A 26,829-nucleotide genomic window follows, 5' to 3' on the forward strand; every position below is an offset into this window, starting at 1 on the left:
GTTCGTTCCTGCCTGAAAGGTGTTCTGTTTCAAATAATTTTTATGCTTAGAGACTTGCTGCCTTCCAAACTACTGCCCTCGCAGGAAGGATCAAGGACCTTGGAGTCTCTACCCCAGATCCCCCCTTCCCCAGCCTCCAGCCACTCCCTGCAGTGAGAAGCCCAGACCACCTACAGCACCCCCTCAACTACACATCACCCACCTATCTTTCCAGATCTTTCCATGGTTTCCCCTCTGGTATCTCTGGCCTGGGCACCCGGTCCTGTGTTTGCAAGCTTTTTAGTCTCTTGGACAGAGACTGCCCCCAGATCCCTTAGCTTGGGGACCTGTTGACCTTAAATGCAACTAGATCCTTCCTGTGTCTGTGTGCACTTTTGTCCTGGACAGGGGGAGGGTGAGGGGCTGGCTTCGAATCCCTCCTGCAGCCCTGCACTGAGGCTTCTTACCATTTGCATGGACATCCACCCCTCTTATGCTTAGCTGGGGGCTGGGATTCCAACACCCACCCTCAACCCTTGGCCCCAGCCATCCAGTGATTGATTTCTCTGCACCAGCCCTGCCCACTGCCTCCTTTGTGGCCTCAAAGATGAAACCGAGTCAGCCACCCTCTCCCTCCCCTGCTGCTCCCACCACTTCCCAAAAATCATCTCCACAGGCCACCCCCGTCTTCCTTCCTCTGCTCCCTACAAATATTGTCTGAGAGGTCATGCTCTCTTAAGGAGCCTCTTAAAGTTGGGTTTCTGCGCCCCACCTTTTCTCCCCAGAGTTGCTCTCTAAGGAGCCAAGAAAGGGGGCAGGGCAGGGATCATTTGGGGTGGCCTGGAAACTAGCAGGTCCTTTGAGGTTTGGAGAGGTTCTGGAGAGTCCCAGCGGGTTCTGGGAAGCCTGGCAAGATGCTGACCCCACCTCTTGTTCCTTGCCCTAGCACGAGATGCTGCCAACTTTGGGCTAGGTGATTTTCGGCAACTTATTTTATTTCTCTGACAGTTTCCTTTTCCTCAACTGTGGACTGGCGAAGTTAATAAAAATTTCACTGAGTAATTTTAAAAATCAAATTGGCTTTATGAACAGTTCATGAATCCAACAGCATCCCACCTAGCAAACAGAAAAAAGCTCTGTGCAGCTGTAGAAAAGAAAGGTTTGTTAAGGTAGAGAGGAGGGGAAGAGGAGGGGATTATACCAGCAAAGAGGGTATTGTTTTAGGTAAGGTCTCCCTTCTAAGGGGCACAGGAGGCGCCTATCTGTAAATTTCCTAGTGCTCCCCCGGGACTTCCAGGGGACTTCCAGGTTGGCTGGTTAGACGTCACTCCTGGGGGGATTGAAATGACAAAGAGGTTAGGTATTAAGTCTTGGTTTGCTGATGTGGGGACTTAACATAAGTGACTCCATGCGGGGCCTGTGATTTTCTTTTTAGCAACATCTCCTTTTGATTAGATTCTAAGCTTAACTGAGACAGGTGATCAAAATGTAAGGCATTCTATGACTATGGTTAGTCATAGGTTACAACTTCAGGTTCACAGTTGTTGTTGTTGTTGTTGTTTTAAAGATTTTATTTATTTATTTGACAGAGAGAGATCACAAGTAGGCAGAGAGGCAGGCAGAGAGAGAGAGGAGGAAGCAGGTTCCCTGCTGAGCAGAGAGCCCAATGCGGGACTCGATCCCAGGACCCTGAGATCATGACCTGAGCCAAAGGCAGAGGCTTTAGCCCACTGAGCCACCCAGGCTCTCTTCACAGTTGTTTTTAAGTAATCTCTACACCCAACATGGGGCTTGAACTCAGAACCCAGACATCAAGAATCTCATGCTTTTTTTTCTTTTTTTTTTTTGAAAGGTTTTGTTTATTTATTTGACAGACAGAGATCAAGTAGGCAGAGAGGCAGGCAAAGAGAGAGGATGAAAAAGGCTCCCCACGGAGCAGAGAGCCCGATGTGGGGCTCGATCCCAAGACCCTGGGATCATGACCTGAGCTGAAGGCAGAGGCTTTAACCCACTGAGCCACCCAGGCGCCCCAAGAATCTCATGCTTTAAAAAAAAAAAAAAGTTGCATACTCCACCGAGTCAACAGGTGTCCCAAAGTTCATAAAGCTCATTGTCCTCTTCATTGTTTTTCTGACAGTCCAGTCTTCAGGAGATCACATGCTGGGTGGTCAGCAGCTGGGAACACCATTTAAAGCTTTAGAGAGAGCACAATGCACCGGGGAGGTTATTGTGATTATTATAAACAGGATAATCCCTAAGGTCTGGAGTGCACTTCAGACCCAAACCAATGAGAATCAAATAAGTCAAAAGGACACCCTGCGATCTTGTGCCATTGAGTTTCAACTTCCCCAGAAGAGTTAATCCCGGTGCAGCAAGTGGGGTTGGCCACAGCTCAGACACCTCTTTGCTCGGAGGCTATCCTATTGTAAAGAATAGTTTCATCTGGAGAGCTGGAAGGATTTGTCAGGCCACTATTGTCTTAGTGAGTAAGAGTTGAGGAGTTAAGAGTTAACTCTTTTGGGGCGCCTGGGTGGCTCAGTGGGTTAAAGCCTCTGCCTTCGGCTCAGGTCATGATCCCAGCGCCCTGGGATCAAGCCCCGCATCGGGCTCTCTGCTCAGCGGGGAGCCTGCTTCCTCCTCTCTCTCTGCCTGCCTCTCTGCCTACTTGTGCTCTCTGTCTGTCAAATAAATAAATAAATAAATAAATAAATAAATAAAGAGTTAACTCTTCTTTTAAGAGTTAAGGAGAGGTTTCTGATCATATTCTTTTTTCTTTCTTTTTTTTTTTTCAGATTTTATTGATTTATTTGAAAGGGAGAGAGAGCACAATCAAGGGGAGCAGCAGAGGGAGCTGGAGAAACAGGCTCTCCACTGAGCCAGGAGCCCAATGGGGAGCTCAATCCCAAGACCCCGAGATCATGACCAAGGCGAAGACAGACGCCTGACCAACTGAGCCCCCCAGACACCCTGATCATATTCTTATTTATGTTTCCTCCTAACCAGGAAAGTATGGCTCTGTCAAAGCGAGCAAGTCCTGAGTTGTGAATGCCTCCTAGTAGGTCTTTTCTAACTGGAAGATGTAAATCCAGAGGAGTCAACCAATGAGATGTCTAATTCCACTTGTAAAAAGCTGGGGGCCCAGTGAGTTGAGAAACCCTGAGAGGCATTGCCTGGCTATGTACCAGCCGTCTAAACATTCATAGGCCCACGGACAGTGATAACTACCAAAGACAAAGGACAAACCCGACAGGGCCCAAACCACTTTCACCAAAGTGACGGGGTGAATGGACAGATAGGAGTTTTGGATGTCAAATCCAGCAGTCTGAAAGGCCAAGGTTACCTCCCTCAGCAATGGCTGGAGAGACACTGATGATATCATCTTTCCAGGCCAGTGCTGAAATGAAAAAAAAGAAAGGTTTCCTATTCAGTTAAAGCATGAGGTCTCGATCAGGCCACTTGGAGGAAGCAGTCTACCTCGATGTGGCTACTTCTCTTCCTTGTCGCGTGGATGGGCGGTCTCCTGGGCTGTGTAGGACCCAGGTCAGGTGGAGCCTTCTCCAGCTCCAAGATGCACATCCAAGATTTAAGCCCTTGAAGTTTGGCTGTCATCTGGCTAGTGAGGAGGACCTGCCCTTAGACCCTTCCAAAGACATTCAAGGGCAGTCTTTGTTCTTACCAGTTCAGTTGTATGATTGGAACATTTTCAGAAATCTGTATTTGAGAGAGCTTGTCAGATTCCCTTCCACGAATTCCTCTGAAGATAAAGCACAGTTGCAGGAAATTTTGTAGAAGTGTCTGAATACAGCAATAACTGCTGATAAATGATAAAAGACTTAAAAATGACCTGGGTAAAGAACTGATGAGAGTTCATTATAATGCAATTGACAAAGACATGTGGTTATTTTTGGAACATACATTTTAAGATAGTAATTAGAATTACAAGCTCTGACATTATACTGGGTCACATCAGATTTCCAGGAATATTACATAATTTCTGGAACATGTATGCAGACATAATATAAAGAAGGCTTAGTATTACTTATTTGACAATGCTCCCCATGTAATTTAATATATCAAATAAACCTAATTAATTTGCTATCTCCCTTTTTAAAAGGAGAGGGAACAAATTCTTTGAGGTGTTCTGGAAAATTTCTGAAATAACCCAAAGCTAGGTCAAGGCCAAAAGAACTATTTAGGATTTGATTTGGGGGAGGTTCATCGAAAAATATCAAAAGGTTTAAAGCACTTGATCAAACAGAATCATAGGTCACTTTCATAATACTTAGTTATCTAGTTATCAAAGTGACAAGACTCTGCAGGCAAATACAGAAAGTTAAAGAGTTATTAAAAAAAAAAAACTTTGGCTCTTTTAACATTAAAAAGATTCAGGTTTTTTTCTCTTTTTGTAATCAAAGATCCAATAAAGGCAAACAGAACCTTTGTGCTTCTAGGCAGATTACATTAAAGGTAAAGAAAAAAACTCTATTTACAATGTCTTATCAAGAGCAGATCAGTAATCTAAAAAGAAAGAGCGAGCAGATCAATAATCTAGAAAACTATCCTTTTTTTTTTAAAAGATTTTATTTATTTACTTGACAGACAGAGATCACAAGTAGGCAGAGAGGCAGGCAGAGAGAGAGGAAGGGAAGCAGGCTCCCTGCTGAGCAGAGAGCCCGCGGGGCTCAATCCCAGGACCCTGAGCCCCTATCCTTTTTTTTTTTTTTTTTTTTTTTTAAGATTTTGTTTATGGGGGCACCCAGGAGCCCCTATCCTTTTTTTTTTTTTAGATTTTGTTTATGCGGGCACCTGGGTGGCTCAGTGGGTTAAAGCCTCTGCCTTCAGCTCAGGTCATTGTCCCAGGGTCCTGGGATTGAGCCCCTGCATGGGGCTCTCTGCTCAGCAGGGAGCCTGCCTCCTCCTCTCTCTCTGCCTGCCTCTCTGACTACTTGTGCTCTCTATCAAATAAATAAATAATCTAAAAAAAAAAAAAGATTTTGTTTATGTCTTTGACAGAGAGAGACACAGCAAGAGAGGGAACACAAGCAGAGGGAGTGGGAGAGAGAGAGGGAGAAGCAGGCTTCCCACTGAGCAGAGAGCCTGATGTGGGGTCTGCATCCCAGGACCTCAGGGATCATGACCTGAGCTGAAGGCAGATGCTTAATGACTGAGCCAGCCAGGGGCCATGCACCCTGAAAACTATCCTTTTCTTTTACTTTTTTTTTGTTTTGTTTTGTTTGTTTGTTTGTTTTAGTAATCTCTAAACCCAATGTGGGGCTCAAGCCCATGACCCTGTGATCTTGAACTCACAACCCTGAGATCAAGGATCACATGCTCTTTCCACTGAACCTGCCCCGTGCCCTGAGAAAACTTTCAACCGAGAGAAAAGCTAACTGCTAATTTTGCAGCAGTGTACTTTTGATATTAAAACTCATTTTAATTTTTTTTACATGTGCCCAGAGTATCCAAATAGGAATTCGTATAATTTTTTTTAAGATTTTATTTATTTATTTGACAGAGATCACAAGTAGACAGAGAGGCAGGAAGAGAGAGAGAAGAAGGGAAGCAGGCTCCCTGCTGAGCAGAGAGCCCGATGTGGGGCTCGATCCCATGACCCTGGGATCATGACCTGAGCCAAAGCCAGAGGCTTTAACCCACTGAGCCACCCAGGTGCCCCTATTTTTTTTTTTTTTTAAGAGAAAGAGAGAGAGCGTGTGCAGGGGTGGGGTGGGGGACAGAGGGAGAGGGAGAGAGAATCTTAAGCAGGCTCCATGCTCAACGTGGAGCTAGAGGTGGGTTTTGATCTCACAACCCTGAGATCATGACCTGAGCCGAAATCAAGATTCAGACGCTCAACTGACTGAGCCACCCAGTCCTAAACTTATCTTTAAATAAGTTCATTTTCATCTTAGCCAGCTTGATCACACATTAAAATTCCTTTTCAAAAATTCCTTTTCCACAGATCTACAACTTTCTTTTTCTTTCTGTTTTACATTCAGATTTTGTCCTATATTTTCCCTCTTTAAATACCCTCATTTTGGGACAAAATTACTATAATTTCCATCTACAAAAATGCATTTCCATTCCTCATAACTTCTTTTATTGAAAGCACACATCCTGTTTCTTGCTTTTCTTGCATACAGAGATGCTCCTTATTATTTCTTGTAGCTATAATCACATGTATTGGTTAGAATTCTTAACCCCTAGGAAGCTTAACTAAGAAGTAAATGATTGTGAACTGTTGTTTACATTAACATATACTCTGAAATGTCTGGAGCTTTGGTGGCTCCATCGGTTAAGCATCTGCCTTTGGCTCAGGTCATGGTCCAGGCGATCGAGCCCCACTTTGGGCTCCTTGCCCAGCAGGAAGTCTGCTTCTCCTTCTGCCTGCTGCTCCTCCTGCTTGTGCACTCTCTCTGACAAATAAATAAATAAAATCTTTTTAAAAATGCTGTGAGGGGCGCCTGGGAGGCTCAGTGGGTTAAGGCCTCTGCCTTCGGCTCAGGTCATGATCCCAGAGTCCTGGGATCGAGCCCCATATCGGGCTCTCTGCTCAGCAGGGAGGCTGCTTCATCCTCTCTCTCAGCCTGCTTCTCTGCCTACCTGTGATCTCCATCTGTCAAATAGGTAAATAAAATCTTTTTTAAAAATGCTGTGAATGAGGGGCGCCTGGGTGGCTCAGTGGGTTAAGCCACTGCCTTCGGCTCAGGTCATGATCCCAGGGTCCTGCGATCGAGTCCCACATCGGGCTCTCTGCTCAGCGGGGAGCCTGCTTCCTCCTCTCTCTCTCTCTCTGCCTGCCTCTCTGCCTACTTGTAATCTCTCTCTGTCAAATAAATAAATAAAATCTTTAAAAAAAAAAAATGCTGTGAATGGGACGCCTGGGTGGCTCAGTTGGTTAAGCAGCTGCCTTCGGCTCAGGTCATGATCCCAGCATCCTGGGATCCAGTCCCATCTCGGGCTCCTTGCTCGGCAGGGAGCCTGCTTCTCCCTTTGTCTCTGCCTGCCATTCTGTCTGCCTGTGCTTGCTCGCTCTCCCTCTCTCTCTCTGACAAATAAAAATAAAATCTTTTAAAAAAATGCTGTGAATTTTCAGATTTATAAATACTTATTATGACTTCTAGAAACATGCTTTTAAAAAAATTTTTTTAAGATGTATTCATTTATTTTAGAGAGAGAGAGAGCAGGGGGAAGGGCAGAGAAAGTCCCCAGCGGACTCTGGGCTGAGCGTGGAGCCCATGGTGGGGCGTGATCCCACAGCCCCAAGATCATGACCTGAGCCAAAACCAAGGGTCAGATGCCTGACCAACTGGGCCACCTAGGCACCCCTAGAAACATGGTTTTTTAAAATAGAAAATTTCTCAACATGGCATAAAAAATGTTTACTAATAGATGCAGTTATCTTTTTTTAAATTAACATATAATGTATTATTTGGGGTAATGTATTATCAGGGGTACAGGTACAGGTCTGTACAGGTCTGTACAGGTACAGGTACAGGTACAGGTCTGTGATGCATCAGTCTTATCCAATTCGCAGTGCTCACCATAGCACATACCCTCCCCAATGTCCATCACCCAGCCGCCCCCTCCAGCAACCCTCAGTTTGTTTCCTGAGATTAAGAGTTTTGTATGGTTTGCCTCCCTCTCTGATTTCATCTTGTTTCATTTTTCCCTCGCTTCCCCTAAGATGCTCTGTTTTGTTTCTCAAATTCCTCAAATCTAGATGCAATTATCTTTAGTTCCTCTGTAAAAGGAGCAAAAGAGGATAAGCCTGCATTCAATAATTAACATTTCAGTGTTTTGTCTTGTTTGGAAATGATCTAGATATTCTGTGAATTTAACTTAACTCATCACTTCACTGAGCAAAACTTGAAGATAGCAGGTTACCAAGAAGACCTGAGGAAGGGGCACCTGGCTGGCTCAGTCAGTGGAGCATGTGGCTCTTGTTCTCAGGGTCGTGAGTTCCAGGCCCATGTTGGGTGTGAGTCTACTTAAAAACAAGACAAAGAAGATGTTTAAAAGATTTGAGGAAACTGTTTTTTAAATTCAGTAATCTCTCCTCCCAGTGTGAGGCTCGAACTCACAATCCTGAGATCAAGGGTCACATGCTCTTCCGACCGAGCCAGCCTGGCGCCCCATGAGGAAACTATTTTAAAAGTTTATCTAAAAAAATTTTTATCTTATTTACGTCTATCCAATTTATTTTTTCTTAACAATTATGTTTAGATTATCCGCAGAAACTTCAGGAAACATCAGATAAAATCAACCATTGTCCCAAGCTATTCTTCTTGTTGACAAATTTTGGAACAGAGATAGCATGATCTTACTTGATTAGTAAACCCGGGTAGGATAAAAGTATTATATTTAATGCCAATAACTTTAAAGATATGTCTATTTTAATTAAGCCAACTTAACTTTAATACCAAATATCTTCCCAGACTGCATGAACCTGAAAAACATTTGGATTAATTTCTATTATATTTCTGAGATTTAGAAATACTTAATTTATAAGTGTTTATTTTTAAGCCAGTTAAATAGAAGTCTTTACAAATCAATTCTAGTAATACCATCCAGAGGCAGAAAATGTCACCCATCTATAATAGACGTATAAACAGACATTATCGTTGTTGTTTTAAATTGTTTAGCCATGATACGGTATAAAAATGCAAAGCCCTCCTTTATGAAAGAACAGTTGGATCCAAACTGTTTTTCTGGCAGATGGACTGTTAAGGTCATCCGCTTGGATGGCTAAAGATGCTTCTACTAACATTTGTGGAGAAAACACATGACTCTTCATTCATCAAAATTTCAAAGGGCCTTTCTCCCTTTTGTTCTACTTCTGATAAGAACTTCTGATAAGGGGAATTAAGACTACAGACTTCCAGTTATAAATTTAAAAAGGGGGGGGCAGAGAAAAAGAATGACATCCCTGAGGTTTCTATGCTTTATATTTTTATCCCCAGGTCCCAGGGAGAGAGTTCAAATCCCTCCAAGAAGGACTTTGGTTTTTTTCTAAATCAATAATTTACAAGATTCTTGAGATAAATAGGGGAGGTTTGGGGATCAGTAAAGAAATAGATGAACTTTGGGGCGCCTGGGTGGCACAGTTAAAGCCTCTGCCTTCGGCTCAGGTCATGATCTCAGGGTACTGGAATCAAGCCCCACATCGAGCTCTCTGCTCAGAGGAGAGCCTGCTTCCCCCCCACCTCTGCCTGACTCTCTGCCTACTTGTGATCTCTCTCTGTCAAATAAATAATAAAGTAAAATCTTAAAAAAAAAAAAAAAAAAAGAAAAGAAAGAAATAGATGAACTTTGAATTGTCCATAGAACTCCATGTTCAGTTTAGTAAAGGTTTGTAAGATTAGGGACAGTCGCCTTTACTCCCTCTTCTAAAGAATTGGGTTGTAGCTAGGTGCGAAGGACTGATACAGCCATTCACGTACACTGGAAGATTTGTTTGTTTCTGGGTACATTTAGCTGAGAGAAAAGTCTTTAGCCACCTTCCATCAGTTCTTCCAGGATCCCACCTGAAGGTTCTAAGCAGGTTTATTGGTTTTATTTTGTTTGTTTGTTTTTAAAATTTTTTTTATTTATTTACTTGACAGAGATCACAAGTAGGCAGAGAGACAGGCAGAGAGAGGGGAAAGCAGGCTCCCTGCGGAGCAGAAAGCCTGATGCAGGGCTCGATCCCAGGACACTGAGATCATGACCTGAGCTGAAGGCAGAGGCCCAAACCACTGAGCCACTCAGGTGCCCCAAGTTTTATTTTGCTTTTTTAATTCAATTAATTCACATATAGTGTATTATTAGTTTCAGAGGAAGAGTTTAGGGATTCATCAGTTGCATGAGTTAGGGTTTGAAGAGGAAGGAGTGTAATTTTAATATTTACTAGAATTTGGCAAGGTTTGGTCTTGTTTTGCTTTTTGGATTTCCCTTTGCTGCCTAAGAGAATAATGTAGCAGTTTACCAGGAAATCCCTGAGTCCCATCAGTTCTGGAAGGGACTCATGGGGCAGGGTAGGGGGTTGGGAGCTCCTTGAAGGTAGATATGGGGCTCTCTGTAAGGTCATTAACTTGGTGGACTTCTGTCTACAGTCATGTAAAGACAGTTCAGACAGAGGATAACTAGAATGAGTATTCGAGTAAAGGACAGAAGAAATAAGAATTATGATAGTCTGGGGTGCCTGGGTGGCTCAGTTGGTTAAAGCCTCTGCCTTCAGCTCAGGTCATGATCTCAGGGTCCCTGCTTCCTCTTCTCTCTCTGCCTGCCTCTCTGCCTACTTGTGATCTCTGTCAAATAAATTAATAAAATCCTTAAAAAAAAAAAAATAGAATTACGACAGTCTTCCAGTTGCTTGTATGACTTCTGAGTCTTTTTAATTTTTTTATCAGCTTTTTTGCAACGAAACTTTCAATTAATCTATTTTTGCAATTTTGAAGCCTTTGTTTTTATGTGCGGTGCTCATACGATCTTATCTGTTTGGAACGTTCTTCATAATGGCCACTGTAATTCTCGGCCGTAATTCCCCTGAGGGCTGCTAGCAGTTTGCTAAGGCCCTAGCCACAAATGGAGGTTAGCCCACGTTTCTGTCCAGCCATGTCCAAGCGGTAAATGAAGTGCAACTCGCATTTCCATCCAGCCTTATTTTGGGGGCCCCCTACCCAGCAGTTACAAAGCCAAGTTCTTCAGGACACAAATCATGCTTAGAAAGATTGCCATTTTTGTAGATATTTATAGCTTCTGGAACGGTAGTTCTTAGACAAAAAGTAAGCAGATTCCCTGGAAGGTGGTACACTGGACTCTCTAGAAATGAAGGATCCAGGGCGCCCAGATGGTGCAGTCGTTAAGTGTCTGCTTTGACTCAGGTCAGGATCCCAGGGTCCTGGGATCCAGCCCTGCATTAGGCCGCCTGCTTCTCCCTCTCCCACTCCCCCTGCTTGTGTTCTCTCTGTCACTGTGTTTCTCTCTTTCAAATAAATAAATAAAATCTTTTTAAAAAAGAAAGAAAGAAGTAAAGGAGTCCACTTTCATTATTTATTTACTTCTTTCTATTATGATGTTTTGTTTTGTTTTTCAGTTTAGCCTTTGGATTTCTCGAAGCCAGATTAGTCCCTGAGAAAGATGTCCCGTGGAGTTGGGGTTCTGTCGTGGTTCACACTGTGTCACCTCATTGCACAGGAAGTCTCTTGAGGTTGGCAGTTAGTGCCGATCTAACCCATTCTGTGACCAACTTGTCCTGACAAAGGGATCTTTGGATCAGGTGGCATGTGCTCTAACAACTCTGAAGCATTCACCCCATGCCCACCAATTTCTGTGGCTTATTGGCCTCCAAGACCCCCAAAGCATGAGCCTTGACCCCAGGAGCCCATTAACAGAAACCAAGAGAAACTGAAGAAACAGACTGTGGACACCAGCAGTACCCAGAGAACTAGGGACTGGGCAGAGGACTGGACCTGCAGACCTTAAACAATGGGAATGCAGATGGTTTCCAAACAAATGGACAATGGCGGTCACCAGCAGCTCCCAGCATGGCATCTGAGAACAGAAGCAAGGGCTGGGGTTTAGACAACACTGCATACAGGCCCGTAGCAAGGCCCTGTGCACCACCAGCAACTCCACAGGCAGACTTGGGGATCTCAGATTGGACCTGGGGCAAGAAGTTCCAAACAACCAGGGACCTGCAGACCGAACCAAGGGCTAGGGCCTCCGGTTTCAGTTGGAACCGCCTGTCAGCTCAAGCTGACCCACTAAGCCCTGGACTGGAAACCAATTAGATCCAGAGCTCATCGCCAAGAGAGCCCAGCTCCCAACTGAGAGAGACTTACCCATGGCCTTCAGAAATGGTGAGAAAGACAGTGAACTCAAAAAAGGGTTCGCAGGTACCACGCCTATCAGCAGTCTGCTTCAATCTGCAACGGCCACCAAATCTGTTAAACAGCAATTGAAGTGATCACATTGGCTTTACTGAACAACTCATGAATCGGGCAGCTTCCCACCTAACAAACAAAAAAAGGCTCCATCCAGCTATAGAAAATGAAAGGTTTGAAAAGGCAGAGAGGAAGCCGGAAAAGGAAGTAATTACCAGAGTGTATTGTTTTAGGCAAGGGAAATGGAATGGGTCTATCTGTAAATTTCCTAGTGCTGCCCAGGAAATTCTAGGTTGACTAGTTAGAGGTCACATTCCTGGGAGGGGTCAAAACTGCAGTAAGGATAGGTGTCAGGTCTGGATTTGCTGATGTGGGGCCTTAACCTAAGTGACTCCATTTTGGGCCTGTGGTTTTTCTTTTTCATTTTTTTTTTTAAGATTTTATTTATTTATTTGACAGACAGAGATCACAAGTAGGCAGAGAGGCAAGCAGAGAGAGTGGGGGGAAGCAGGTTCCCCACTGAGCAGAGAGCCTGATGCACGACTCGATCCCAAGACCCCGAGATCATGACCTGAGCCGAAGGCAGAGGCTTAACCACTGAGCCACCCAGGTGCCCTGTGGTTTTTCTTTTTAACAGTGGCGACAGTGGCTCTCTCAGGGAATGTCATGCAGACAACTGAGATGAAAGAGTGCTCAGTGCTTGGCATGCAGTCAGCACTCCCCAGGCCTAAACTCACCATCACCACATGTAGATTCCAAGGAGCCCCATTGTAATTTGGAAAGGGAGTGTCACTCACCTGGATTGTCATGTGAGCCCTCCCCAAACCCAGAGTTCTGCCATATGACAGCTGCCCAGTATGCAAGGAGTGAGATGGATTACAAAACATTTAATAAATATATCTAAGGAACATACACATCCAACACGTATGCAAGCCTGCATACGTCACCATCCTCCACATCCACAATCTAAACAGAAGTGCCCCCCGCAGCCACACCTGGGGCCAGCTGCTCCCTCCTCCTGCCTGCCAAATCAGCATCAGCTCTCACCTTTTCTCCAGCCCCTTCAGACTCCATCTTCATCTGCCTTCTCCCTCCGCCTAACACCCCAGAACACTGTTCCCACTCTGTCCTCGCTGTCTTTTGAGGATGTCACCACACTTCCTGCTCTTCTCTCCTGGCCTTCAGTGTGGGTAGCTTCCTCTCTTCAGAGCACAGGGTACTAGGGTCCTGCTGGGGAAGCCCCGGCCCCTGCTGCCTGCAACCCGCACAGCTCATGCTGGGTGGTCTCAACCGAGGCTGTGCGACAATCGAGACCTCACACCTTGATGACTAACCGCCATTCTCCACAGCTGCTGCCCCCACTTCCTTCAGAACTCCCTCCCCGGCCTCCCATTTTTCTGGAAAGATTAGGCCACATCTGAGGCAAACCCTTAGCCCAACTTCTCAGGTCCCTCAGAATAGCACAATAGCTTCGTCCTCCAGTTTCTGAGAAAGTGGGGTCTCAAGTGTGCCATGTGCAACCACGTGGATGGACTCTGACGGCATGATGCTAAGTGAGACAAGTCAGACGACAACAGACAAATACTATGGGATCTCACTAATATGTAGAATCTAAAAACAAAACAAAAAGGCAAAAAAAAAAAAAAAAAAAAAAACGAACCTCACCTCAAAGATAAAAAGAACCAATTGGTGGTTATAAGAGGTGGGGATGGGGGTTGGGCAGAATTGGTGACGGGGGTCTAAAAGGTACAAATGCCCAGTTATAAAATGAATACATCATGGGGTTGTTATGTACGACATCATGACCATAGTTTTAATAGAGTATCATAGGTTTGAAAGTTGCTAGGAGAATAGCTCTTTTTTTAAAAGATTTTATTTATTTATTTTTTAAGATTTTTAAAATTTACTTATTTGAGAGAGAGAGAGAGCATTAGAAGAGAGAGGTCAGCGGGAGAAGCAGACTCCCCGCCGAGCAGGGAGCCCAACTCGGGACTCGATCCCGGGACTCTAGGATCATGACCCGAGCTGAAGGCAGTTGCCCAACCAACTGAGCCACCCAGGCACCCCTAAAAGATTTTAAGTAATCTCTACACCCAACATGGGGCTCGAGCTCACAACCCCAAGATCAAGAGTCGCATGCTCCATAGCCCGAGCCAGCCAGGCACCCTGCAAGGAGAACAGTTCCTAAAAGTTCTCAGCACAAGAAGGAAACTGTGTGACTATGTATGGTGATGGATGCTAAGTAGATTTACTGTGGTGATCATTTCATTATATATATATATATATACACATACACACACAAACATGAAATCACTATGTCGCACACCTAAAACTAATATAATGTATATCAAGGATTTCTCAATTAAAAAAATAAAATGTGTGGAGCACTGGGTGGCTCAGTGGGTTAAGCCTGTGCCTTCTGCTCAGGTCATGATCTCAGGATTCGTGGACATAAGCCCTGCATCAGACTCCCTGTTTGTCAGAGAGTCTGCTTCTCTCTCTACCCCTCCCCCTGCTTGTGCTCGCGCTCTCTCTCGCTCTCTGTCAAATAAATAAATAAATAAAATCTTTTAACATTTTTTTTTAAAGATTTTATTTATTTACCTGACAGAGATCACAAGTAGGCAGAGAGGCAGGCAGAAGAGAGAGGGAGAAGGAGGCTCCCCCCACGCTGAGCATAGAGCCCGACACGGGGCTCAATCCCAGGACCCCAAGACCATGACCTGAGCCGAAGGCAGAGGCTTAAACCACTGAGCCACCCAGGCTCCCTCTTTTAACATTTTTTTAAAAATTAAAAGGAAATAAAATAAAATGTGCTAGAAAAACCATGGATTATATGCAGCAGTTAGAAGCAGTGGATGGGAGGCCACACAGAAACAGCTAGAAGATCCTGAAAACATTCTGAGGGGAAAATAGTAAAGCAAAATGAACACGATAGCTTTTTTGTACATTTTTAAATGATGGTTTTAATAGAATGTAAAATTTCCCATCTTAGCTATCTTTTTAAAGATTTTATTTGTTTATTATTTGAGAGGCAGGTAGGGGGCAGAGGGAAAGGGAGAGAATCCCAAGCAGGCTCCTTGCCTGGTGTGGAGCCTGATGAGGGGTTTAATCCCACAATCCTAAGGTCATGACCTCAGCTGGATGTTTAAAGGACTGCACCAGCCAGGGAAAACCACCCCCCCCCCCGACAATCTTAACCGTTTTTACGTTCAGTCCACTGACATTACATACATTCACATTGTTGTGAAACCATCAAACCCACTAGTATGAACGATGCAGCTATGAACACTTGGGTGCAAGCTCCCGTGTGAATGTACATTTTCTGTTCTCTCAGTAGATTTCTATACAACCTTTTGGAGTTTCTCTATGCAAATACATTCTTATTTCTCCACCCTCTGCACAAAGGTAGCTAATTATACTCATGAGTCTGCACTGTCTTTTTTTTTCACTTAAAAAATCTATATCTTTGGGGTGCCTCGGTGGCTCAGTGGGTTAAATCCTCTGCCTTCAGCTCAGGCCCTGATCCCAGGGTCCTGGGATCGAACCCGGCATCGGGCTCTCTGCTCAGTGGGGAGCCTGCTTCCTCCTCTCTCTCTCTGCCTACCTCTCTGCCTACTTGTGATCTCTGTCTGTCAAATAAATTAAATATTTTTTTAAAAATCGGTATCTTTGGGATATTACAGATAACCCAGGAGAAGAAGCTAAATATTTCTATATGGCCATAAACTAGACTTGGAGTTGGCAATATGAATTCATGTTCAGCTTAATATAGGTACAGATGATTACATACAATGTATTTATAGATATATGTACATATGAGGGTCAGTATACATAAATGCATTTCCTCACTCTGGAAACCCAAAGCAATGACTCTCCAGCAGCTCTGAACACACCAAGTACCCAACACGTGGTCTGTAATGCCAAGCTCCAATAAACAGAACTGGGGCTTGTTGGAGAAATGTCTGATTCTAGGGCTGCTGCAGGAGAGGTGTAAGATGACCCCTGAGCATCTTTTGCCAGAAAGTAAGGAAATCCTCAAAGCAAGAGCAAAAAACCCACAATGATGAAAATATGTCAAAGGTGAAAAATAATTCCCCACACCTCAAGTGGGTCGCACCTGGTGACTTCCTTCCAAAGAGGACAGTATGGGGGTGCCTGGCTGGCTCAGTCTGTAGAGCATACATGCTCAGTCTTGGGGTTGTGAGTTTGAGCCCCACGTTGGATGTAGAGATTACTTAAAAATACAATTTTTAGGGACGCCTGAGTGGCTCCGTCAGTTAAGCATCTGACTCTTGATTTCGACTCAGGTCATGATCTCAAGATCATGAGATCGAACCCCACACCAGGCTCCATGGTGGGTTGAAGCCTGCTTGGGATCCCCTCTCTAGACCCTCTCCCTCTGCCCCTCCCCCACAGCCATGCTCTGTGTCTTGCTCTCAAATAAATAAATACAATATTTACTTTAAAAAGACAGTATGGGGGTGCCTGGGTCGCTCAGTGGGTTAAGCCTCTGCCTTCGGCTTAGGTCATGATCTCAGGGTCCTGGGATCAAGTCCCACAGGGGGCTCTCTGCTCAGCAGGGAGCCTGCTCCCTCCTCTCTTCTGCCTTTCTGCCTAGTTGTGATTTCTGTCTCTGTGTGTCAAATAAATAAATAAAATCTTTAAAAAAAAAAGGGAAGTATGAAAAGTGAGAGAAAAGAAACATGACAAACACTGCTTCAGACAGCTGATCAAGGTCAACATCAACGATAATAAGTCATGTTGATAGCATGTACCCTTGATGTGATGTGATGAGAATGGCATTTTAACTGCGTGCTTTCTTTCCCCCAAACCCAATAACTCCAGTCTAGTTATGAGAAAAACATCAGACAAATCCCACTTGAGGGACTTTTTACAAAACACCCGCCCAGTATTCCTCAGAACAATCAAGGTCATCAAAAACAAGGAAAGTCTGAGAAACAGTCACAGCCAAGGGAAGTCTAAGGAAAAAAGACAGCTAAGCGTAATGTGGTAACCTGGACGGGATCCTGGCACAGAAAAGGAACATTTGGTAAAAACTAAGGAAATCTGAACAAAGTATGGGTTTTAGTCAATACTAATGTATCAATATTGGCCCTTAGTTATAATAAACATTTGTAAGTAAAGATGTAATAAACATCTTACTCAGGTAAGATGTTACTTATAGGGGAAGCTGGATGTGGGGGATACAGAAATTCTCTGTACTATCTCCATAATTTTTCTGTAAATCTAAAATTATTCTAAAATAGTTAATTTTGGGGTGCCTGGGTGGCTCTGCTGTTAAGCGACTTCCTTCAGCTCAGGTCATGATCCCAGAGTCCTGGGATCAAGCCCCACATCGGGCTCTCTGCTCAGCAGGGAGCCTGCTTCCCCCTCTCTCTGCCTGCCTCTCTGCCTACTAGTGATCTCTGTCTGTCAAATAAATAAATAAAATCTTTTTAAAAAATGTTTAGGAGCTATATCTATTTTAGGGAGATTTGCCTTTGCCTGCCATAGGGGTTGCAAATATTCCCCTTTGCCTATCATTTGTCTTTCCCTGGGATTTCTTCATGCCTGCCACGTGGACCCCACCTCCCCCTTCCCTCCAGTGGAACTGCTTTCCTCAGGCCACCTGCTCCCTCTCAGAGCCACATCCCAAAGCCCGTCTAGTTCCTCATTCTTTCTGGTGACATCTGACCTCTTGGTGAGGTCTGGCTCCGTACAGAGGACTCCTCTTGGGTGTTAATAACTTTTATATAGTCTCACTAGAACACAGAAAATAGAGAAAACCATACAGAAGAAAACCAACATTCACCTGTGAGTCTACCTCCCAGGATAACCACTTCCTGCTTCTCAAGGCCTCTGTGTATGTATTTATTCATGATAGAAACTTCTAGAATCTACCCAGTCCCTCTGGGAACTGATTATCCCTGCACTTTCACACCTCTCGGGTTTCTTCTGCTTATTCCACCTCCATAGGGTAAGGGCTGCCCCTCCTGCCCATGCTCACTGCAGCAAACCTCTCTCTCTTGGACCTCCCTCCCCGACATTGCCCTGCCCTGCCCAAGCTTGGCTGCTGCCGGCACACCTACCAGAGAAGTCAGACTCTACATCTCATGGGTCTTCAGAAGCACATTCACCTTATTGGAAACTTGGGCTCATCAGCCTATCCTCCAGAAAGATCCCACTTTCCAGTAAGGAGGGCCAAGACTCGCCCAAGCACTGTTTCCAGCCCACACCCTGCAAACACCAAACGTTTGCTGAAGTCACCTCATTCTTTGGCCTCTCTCTCTGCTCAAGCTCTTCTTCACCTGGACTTTGTTCCCGCTATCTCCTGCAGGCCTCCCATGACTGTGTGTCACACTCTGCCCGTCCTCTGCCCAGTTTACCAAATGTTCCCCCCTCCTCTTCCTCTTGACCCCTCTCTGAAGCCCCACCCCCACCTCCAATCCACACCCTACCCCAAACCTGCCACTCCTCCAGGCCTCAACTTGAAGTTCTGTGGAATGTGAAGGAGGCCGCCTCTGAGCAGTTCCACACACACCCCACCCCCAGGCCCCATGCTGGCTGGGTGCCCTGGCCTCCTAAGGTGCCAGGCACTTTCCCTTGCACACAATTGTCTATCCCTATTGTGATTTCCTGTTTATCCTTTGTCTCCCCTACTGAAACCCTGGAGGTGGGGTGGGCAGGGCTCTCTTTCATTGACGTATTTCAAGTGCAGGAACACTAACTATGTTTGTTGACTAAGGAAAGAATGGGTTCCCCAGCCAACATGATCACTCTCCATTTTGAGCATTCGAAGTTTTCCACCGAAGGAGCCTCCTGTAGGACCAGTGTGGCCTGGTTGAAACTGGAACCCTCCTGCGTCTGATGTGCAAATTCCTCTCCCTCTGCTGTCTTCCTGCCACCCTCCTTTTTGGACTCTTACAGAGGTCCTCTCTGAACCTTAGCTCTTTCATCTGTCTAGAGAAGAGAACATTAAGGAGAAGATTATAAGGACCACATACATGTTGCAAATGGCAACATGATGAATGAAAATAAGATGTGGGTATGTCATAAAAAACAGTACTACCGTTCACTGAGCAGGCACCGTTCTAATATCTAATACCTAATACCTAATATCTAATATTTAATACCATTCACCGGGCAGGCACTGTTCTAATATCTCACTGGTATTAATGCTTTTTATTTTTTTTTAAGATTTTATTTATTTGTTTGACAGAGAGAGAGATCACAAGTAAGCAGAGAGGCAGGCAGAGGGACAGGGGGAAGCAGGCTCCCTGCTGAGCAGAGAGCCCGATGCGGGGCTCCATCCCTGGACCCCAAGACCATGACCTGAGCTGAAGGCAGAGGCTTAACCCACTGAGCCACTCAGGCACCCCTAGTAACGCCTTTTCACCCCAAATAAGCTCCAATTCAAAGAAAGGTAAACTGGGCACAGAGCAATAAATGATTCATTTGCCTAAGATTCCACACTGGAAGTAGAACAGAGCTGGGATTTGAACCTGGGGCAGAGCCTATTTGCTTAACCATCCCCACTGCGTCTCTGTTGAATAATATATAATACAGCTGCATTATTTGGTCAGAGTGCTACCCTCTTTGAATAAAACCACTCTCTCTCCTGGAACGACTCTAACGCTAATGGTAATTCTGTACGTAGATTTTTGTGTTGATATCTATTTATCTATCCCAAGAATAACAACATGTTTAAAACATAGAAAAGAACCAGGCCCATATTTTCTGTCAATCAGCTTCAAATAGAATTAAATACCCCTGAGTTAACTACACAGAGTTTAACGGCACCTATTTCGCTATAACGTGGAGGAGTTACCTTCAGTCCTACTGAAGATGTTTGGTCCCGAAAGCCACCACGGCAGGTCTTCCAAGCCCCTTTTGGCTGAGTTTCCAGTCCCTTCCCCCATATTTTCAGAATTTACTCACCAAGAGAGAGATGGGGGCAAGAGAGGGGAGAAAAGAGGCCAGCCAGGGTGGGGGCTTTCCACTTGGATTCACAGGGTCAGAAGAAGAGAGATAGAGGTTTGGTGGCCACTGATATTCCTTCTGGGTCTGTGACTCAGGGCACAGGCCATGCTCCCCTGGATGGCCTTGGGGGTGGCATGGCAAGGTCCCCTCACACAGGTAGGGATCTGGTTTCCCTCCTTGACCTGTCCTCTGACCACTCCCCTGAGGCCAGCCTTATCCCTGGCCCAAAACACCAATTCCGGCCTATGGGGGCCACAGAAAGGAGGGAGGGCTAAAAGGGACCATTTCTGGACAGCCAAGGACAAACTGAGTGTAGAAAAGAGGATGCGCCCCTCCCCCAGAAGAAGAGCCGGAAGCCAGAGCAAGAACAGCAAGAACAGCCGGAAGCCAGAGGCCTGCCTCCTAGCATCATGTTCCCTATCTGCCAGCTTACACCGCATTTACTTCTGGGGATCCAGAAATTTGTCGGAGGCAGGGAGGGAAGAGAGAGAAAAAGATGAAGAGAGTTAGGGAGACCCAGAGGAAAAGGGTAAGAGGTTGGAGAGACCAACACAGGCGTACCTTAGAGATATTGAGGGTTTAGTTCAGGGTCACTGTAACAAAACACGCATTGCGGTAAAGTGAGTCCGATGAATTTTTGGCTTCCCGGTGTGTCTAAAAGTTATGTTTGCACTATACTGTAGTCTTGTGAGTGTGCAAGAGCATTTGTCTAAAAAAAAAACCCAATGTGCATATCTTCATTAAAAACTACTTTTTTAAAAGATTTTATTTATTTATTTGAGAGAGAGAGTAAGCACGAGCATGGGCAGCAGCAGCAGAAGAGGCAGAAGGAGAAGCAGACTCCTCACTGAGCACAGAGCCCAACTCAGGGCTCCATCCGAGGACCAGGGATCAGACACTTAACCCACTGAGCCACCCAGGCGCCCTTGAGGCAGTTTCTTAGAAGAAGACAATGGTCAAGTTTGCCACATCAAGTGACTCTTACTTTTGCAAATGATTTCTCTGCAGCACATGATGCTGTAATAGCATTTTACCCACTGCAGGACTTCTTCCAAAATTGGAGTCAGTCCTCTCACATCCTGTTGCAGCTTTCTCAACTACGTTTACGAAATATTCTAAATCCTTTGTTGTCATTTCCACATCTTCATAGCATCTTCACCAAGAGCAGTTTCTATCTCAAGAAACCACTTTCTGGGGCACCTGCCTGGCTCAGTCAGTTAAGCCTCTACCTTCAGCTCAGGTCATGATCCCAGAGTCCTAGGAGAGCATCAGTCTCTCCACTCAGCAGGGAGCCTGCTTCCCCCTCTCTCTCTGCCTGCCTCTCTGCCTACTTGTGATCTCTCTCTTTCTGTCAAATAAATAAATAAAATCTTTTAAAAAGGAAGAAACAAACAAACAAACAAACCACTTTCTGTGTTCGCCCATAAGAAGCAACTCCTCATTGATTCAAGTTTCGTCATGAGACAGCAGCAAGTCCCATCTTCAGGCTCCACTTCTGATTCTAGTTCTCTTGCTATTTCCACCCCATGTGCAGTTATTTCCTCCATTGAAATCTTGAAACTTTCAAAGTCATCCATGAAGGTTGGAATCACATTCTTCCAAACTCCTATTAACATTGATTTGTTAAAAGATTTTATTTATTTAGGGGCTCCTGGGTGGCTCAGTGGGTTAAAGCCTCTGCTTTCAGCTCAGGTCATAGTCTCAGGGTCCTGGATCAAGCCCTGCATCGGGTTCTCTGCTCAGTGGGGAGTCTGCTTCCTCCTCTCTCTCTGCTTGCCTCTCCACCTACTTGTGATCTCTGTCAAATAAATAAATAAAATCTTTTAAAAAAAGGATTTTATTTATTTAGAGAGAACACGAGAGAGAGAGAGAGAGAGAGAGATAGATGTGGGACGATGCGGGACTCAATTCCAGGACCCTGGGATCATTACCTGAGGCAAAGGCAGATGCCTAACAACTGAGCCTCCCAGATGCGCACACCCCCCCCATGGGGTCTTAAATACTAAGACTTTTTTTTTTTTTTTTTTAAGGATTTTATTGATTTGACAGACAGAGGTTACGAGCAGGCAGAGAGAGAGGAAGGGAAACAGGCTTCCTGCCGAGCAGAGAGCCCGATGCGGGGCTTGATCCCAGGACCCTGAGATCATGACCTGAGCTGAAGGCAGAGGCTTAACCACTGTATACCCAGGCGCCCCTTAAATACTAAGTCTTAAATACTAAGACTTGAAAGTTAAAGTGACTCTTCGATCCCGGGGCTGCAAAGTAGATGTGTCAGCAATCATGAACACATTAACCTTGGCCGCTTCTATCAGAGCTCCTGGATGACCAGGTGCCTTGGCAATGAGCAGCACTATTTTGAAAGGAATCTTTTTTCCTGAGCAGTAGATCTCAACAATGGGCTTAAAATATTCACGGTATTAAACTGTTTTAAACAGATGTGTTATCATCCAGGCTTTGTTCCACTTATAAAGTGGAGCCAGCAGAATTCTGAATTTTCATAATAGTAAATAAGCATTGGCTTCATCCTGAAGTCACCAGCTACATTAGCCCCTAACAAGTGAATCAGTCTGTCCTTTGGACCTTTGAAGCCAGAAACAGACTTTGCCTCTCTAGTTACGAAAGTCCTAGATGGCATCTTCCAATAAAAAGCTCTTTCTTTCACAGTGAAAATCTGTTGGGGCACCTGGGTGGCTCAGTTAGCAGGGCACCCAGCTCTTGGTTTCAACTCAGGTCTGATCTCAGGTTTGCGGGATTGAGCCCCGTGCCGGGGCTCAGAGTCTGCTTAGGAGTCTCTCGCTCCCTCTCCTTCTGCCCCTTCTGCTCCTGCTCTCTCAAATAAATAAATAAATAAAACCTTAAAAATTTAAAAAAAAGGTACTTTATGACTGATACCAAATCTTTTTCAGTTATGTGGGTTGCAAAAGTCTTCCCCAGTCTGTGAGGGACTGCCTTCTCACTTTCTTTATAATCTTCTAGTATCCCAAATTCCTAAAGATCAGCTCCTATATTACAGAGTGTTACTTTCAGATCTCTAATGCCACTGGAATATGTTTGTTTGTTTTCAAAGATTTTATTTTTGAGTAGTCTCCACACCCAGTGTGGGGCTTGAACTCACCACCCTGAAATCAAGAGTTGCAGGCCCAGGGCACTTGGGTAGCTCAGATGGTTGGGTGACTGCCTTTGGCTAGGGTGGTGATCTCCAGGTCCTGGGATAGAGCCCATGTCGGGCTCCCAGTTCAGTGGGGAGTGTACTTCTCCCTCTCCCTCTGCCTCTCCCCCTACTTGTGCTCTCTCTCTCTCTCAGATGAATAAATAAAATCTTAAAAAAAAAAAAAAGAAATAGAGTTGCATTCTCTACCACCTAAGCTAGCCAAGCACCCCAGACATTTATAGTTGGTTCATCCAGAGGATCAAAATTTACCTTCCCCCTCCTGGATGGACAACTATCCCAGACCCATTTCCAACCCTGTATTCTCTCACCCTGCCCCTCCTCTTCTGACCAGAAACTCCACCCTGAGAATTTAATTATAAAAAATAAATTCTCTATTCTGTTCCTTTGTCACTGTGTCGATTTTTGTGTTTTGTCACTCTGTTGTAATTCTCGTATTATCAGATTGGTCACACTTGGTATTATCTCTTCTTTTTCTTCTCAGATTAACTTAACTCTTCTAGGTCCTTTTTTCTTCCATATAAATTTTTTTATTAGCTTGCTCAATTCCAGAAAGGGAAAAGATCAACACTTTTGGGATCTTAATTGGAATCACATTGAGTTTCTGATTAATTTGGAAGAGAACTAACATTTGTCTAACATGATACTTTCCTGACCGTTATTACCTTGGCACATTAATCCATATATTTCAGTTTTCTTTTTTGGCCCCTCTGTAAAAATTGTGCTGCATTCACCTCTAGGGTCTTGCTCTATCCTTGTTAGATTTACTCCTGGGGTTTGTGGGTCTTGCCACTCTCCCTTCCCACATCAAATATGCCAGGCACGTCCTTCCTCACCTCCTACTCCTGCCTCGGGGTCCACACTCCTCCTTCCCACTGTCCAGGGAGCAGCTGTCCTGCCTCAACAACTGACTTCCCCATGAGGCCTTGTCAGCGGGGGTAGAGCTCACATTTCCCACCTCAGTTCCTATCAGTGGAGTCTGAGGAGAATGACAGTTGTTTCGGTGGGGACAATGGGCTACATTCTGTACAGGCTCTTCTCAGGGCCCCCTTCTCCCAGGCCACAGCAACTGTTCTTGCAGATAGGGTAGGGCCCCACCTGTCAGCTCTAATTACTCTTCAGGCTACACCCAGCTCCCTGCCCACTTCTTCATGCTTGGTAAGCAAGTTTAGTATGTGTTCTCCTACCCAGTTGCCTGTTCAGGGGTCTATCATTGCCTGGAATTGGTGGGCAGAGGAACCATGGTCTTTGGTATGGGGCTGTCCCTCCCAAGGGCCTGACCTCTCACCTCAGAGGAGCTGCAAGTTCCCAGAACGTTCTCTGAGCTGTCACCATATCCAGGCCTCAGACCCTCACCACAGCTCCACTCAGATAGTTGAGGGACTATTGTCACCAGCCAAGAGGAGCTGTGTCAGGGAGTACGGCTGAACTCCCAATTCTACAACTTTGGCCTCCACAACTGTGCCCTCAGCAGCCCCCCCCTTGAGGAGGCCTCCCTGGCTTCTTTTCAAAGCTCCTTGTGCGGGGTGGGGGGGTGGGGGGTGGGGGGGTGTCCAACACTGCCCTCAACTTCCCACAAATGGGAAGGGCTCCAAGCCAAGGCTGATCCCCGAGAGGGAACAGTAGGACACTGAAACCTGACAGAGCCAGGGGCCTCAAGGGGACCCAGGCCTCCATTAATTTTTCAAGCTTTCATTGAGCCACATCCACTCTCAGGGGCTGGTCATGGGCATCAGGGGGTGTCACAGCAGGCCTTCAAGGAGCAGCCCACTGGCTGGCCTCAGACACAGGGTGTACTCAGAGGTAAAACCAAACGATGAAAGGAAGGATACTCTTTGTCTACTGGATCCCTTCTAGGATCCAGCCCTGGACCTAGTATTTTCCCATGTCTTGATCCTGTCAGGGGCAGGAGTTATGGTAAGTCCCATATTAGAGAAAAGGACCACCATACAGCACAGCTCCTAGAGGGTGTTATTGCTATCCCCACTCGTTCAGTGAACAGTCTTTTCCTGGGGCACCTGGGTGGCTCAGTGGGCGGAGCTTGTGACTCTTATTCTTGGGTTTTGAGTTCAAGCCCCACATTGGGTGTAGAGATTACTTTTTAAGGGGGGTGGGGCACCTGGATGGCTCAGTCGTTAAGCATCTGCCTTTGGCTCAGGTCATGATTCCAGGGTCCTGGGTGTGAGCCCTACATTGGGCTCCCTGCTCAGCAGGAAGCCTGCTTTCCCTCTCCCACTCCCCCTGCTCCTGTTCCTGCTCTCGCTCTCTCCTGCTGTCAAATAAAAATAAAATCTTTACACACACACACCAAAGCCCTTAGCTATATGGCAGCTCTCACCCCTGGCCCTGCTGCCTGTCTGGCACCCTAACTGCTGACTCTCAGTGTATATGTTCCATGTCCTTCATGCCTTGCACAGGCCTGGTACACACTTGCTTGCACTCCAGTGCTTGCTGTTGACATGCATGGCCCAGTAATGGACACTTAATTGCGGAGGGCAGGGGTCTCTCCAGAACGCTCCTAGATGGCCCTGAGGGTCTTGGGAAGAGGACCAGGGAAGAGGACTGCAGAGGTCACATACTGTCCAGTCCACAGGCTTCAGGTTCACAAGTTGGCACTCAGATCCTTTTTTTTTTTTTTTTTTTAATTGACTTTAAGGAACAGAAGGTTTGGCCAATTTCCTCAAAGTTGCTGGCTTCTCCCCAGCAGCAGAGGGTGGGGGGTAGAGGTCAGGGTGGTGCAGGCAGGATCCATTACATAGGCTAAATCAGGAACTAGAAGGAATTGCTCTGTGCCAGGTCTGTTGCCAGAGAGGATGGTTATCTTTCCAGGAAAGACTGAGGAAATCCTTAGCAGAGCCGTTGGTTTTCTACCTTGGGGAAAAGGTCTGGGGCAGGCTGACGGGTGTGGGGAAGGATTAATCCAGGGGAGAGTGGGAAGAAGTTGGACAGGGGTGTTAATCCCAGGGGGGTAAGGGAGTTGACAGTAAACTGTGAATAGACCGACCCAGGTGGAGGCAGCTGCTTCCCCTCCCCCACCTCCCTTCCCACCCCCCCTCTGGGGTTCCCCATTGTTACCAGAGACAACATCCTGTTTCCCTTACTTGCCTCACTAGCCCAGGCCCTGGATCCCCTCACTCTGCTGGTGTGGGGGAGGGGAGTTGAGGATGGAAGATGGGGGATGGGGTAAGCCTCAGGCTCCAGGTCCAGAGCCCAGGGATCTCAGTTTCCAGGGTGGAAACTGAGGTTGGAGGGATCACAGCAGTGGCCTATGTGAGCCAGTGCTTGGTTGGAACTCCATGGTGCCCTCAAAATTACACACTTCAGTGGGTCGCAGAGGGAACCACTGAGGTCTGACTTCCTCTTCCTTGGGTTCCTATGTCCGGTTCCCCCTCTCCCAAAGGCTCTCTAGCTGTTATAGCAAGTACGGTTCTCACATCTTAGAAGTGTATTCAGATCAATGGAGCTCTGGGGATCTGCCACACAGGCTCTGGACAAGCAGGCCTGAGTCTGGGTCACATCACAGAACCTCTTCAGATCTATTCTTACATTGCTTATTGCTAAGCAGTGAGGACACAGCAGCAGTTAAAACAGAGATAAGTCCCTACAGTCTTGTGGGGGAGGCAGTTAAGCAACAAGACAAGGAAGTAAAATAAAATATATAGCATGTCAGATAATGACTTGCTGTGGAGATAAGTAAAACAGGTTTAGATGGGGAGGAGACAGAGGAGATAGGGTGGAGGAGTATAATTTTAAACAGGATGGATAGGTAACATACAGGTAAAGACTTAAGGAGATAAGAGGTAGAGCCAGGTGAATACCTGGAGAAAGAGCCTT

At 45.7% G+C, this 26,829-nt stretch overlaps 1 long non-coding RNA gene across 4 annotated transcripts; it reads right to left on the minus strand.

The window, feature by feature from the left end:
* Nucleotides 1–1,038: 1,038 nt before the first annotated feature.
* On the minus strand, nt 1,039–18,404 carry LOC116588685. 4 transcript variants are annotated; one of them, XR_004285047.1, is made up of 6 exons: nt 17,936–18,404; nt 11,802–11,903; nt 3,656–3,731; nt 3,205–3,373; nt 2,050–2,173; nt 1,039–1,309 (listed from the first exon to the last, which is right to left on the minus strand). It is a non-coding gene; the product is annotated as an uncharacterized LOC116588685 (long non-coding RNA). The 4 variants fall into 4 exon arrangements; XR_004285045.1 differs by lacking the exon at nt 1,039–1,309 and having other exon boundaries at nt 2,083–2,173; nt 3,248–3,373; nt 17,936–18,398; XR_004285046.1 differs by lacking the exon at nt 1,039–1,309 and having other exon boundaries at nt 2,083–2,173; nt 3,320–3,373; nt 17,936–18,391.
* Nucleotides 18,405–26,829: the final 8,425 nt, after the last annotated feature.

This window comes from Mustela erminea, chromosome 4, assembly GCF_009829155.1.
Source record: "Mustela erminea isolate mMusErm1 chromosome 4, mMusErm1.Pri, whole genome shotgun sequence".
Classification (NCBI taxonomy): Eukaryota; Metazoa; Chordata; class Mammalia; order Carnivora; family Mustelidae; genus Mustela; species Mustela erminea.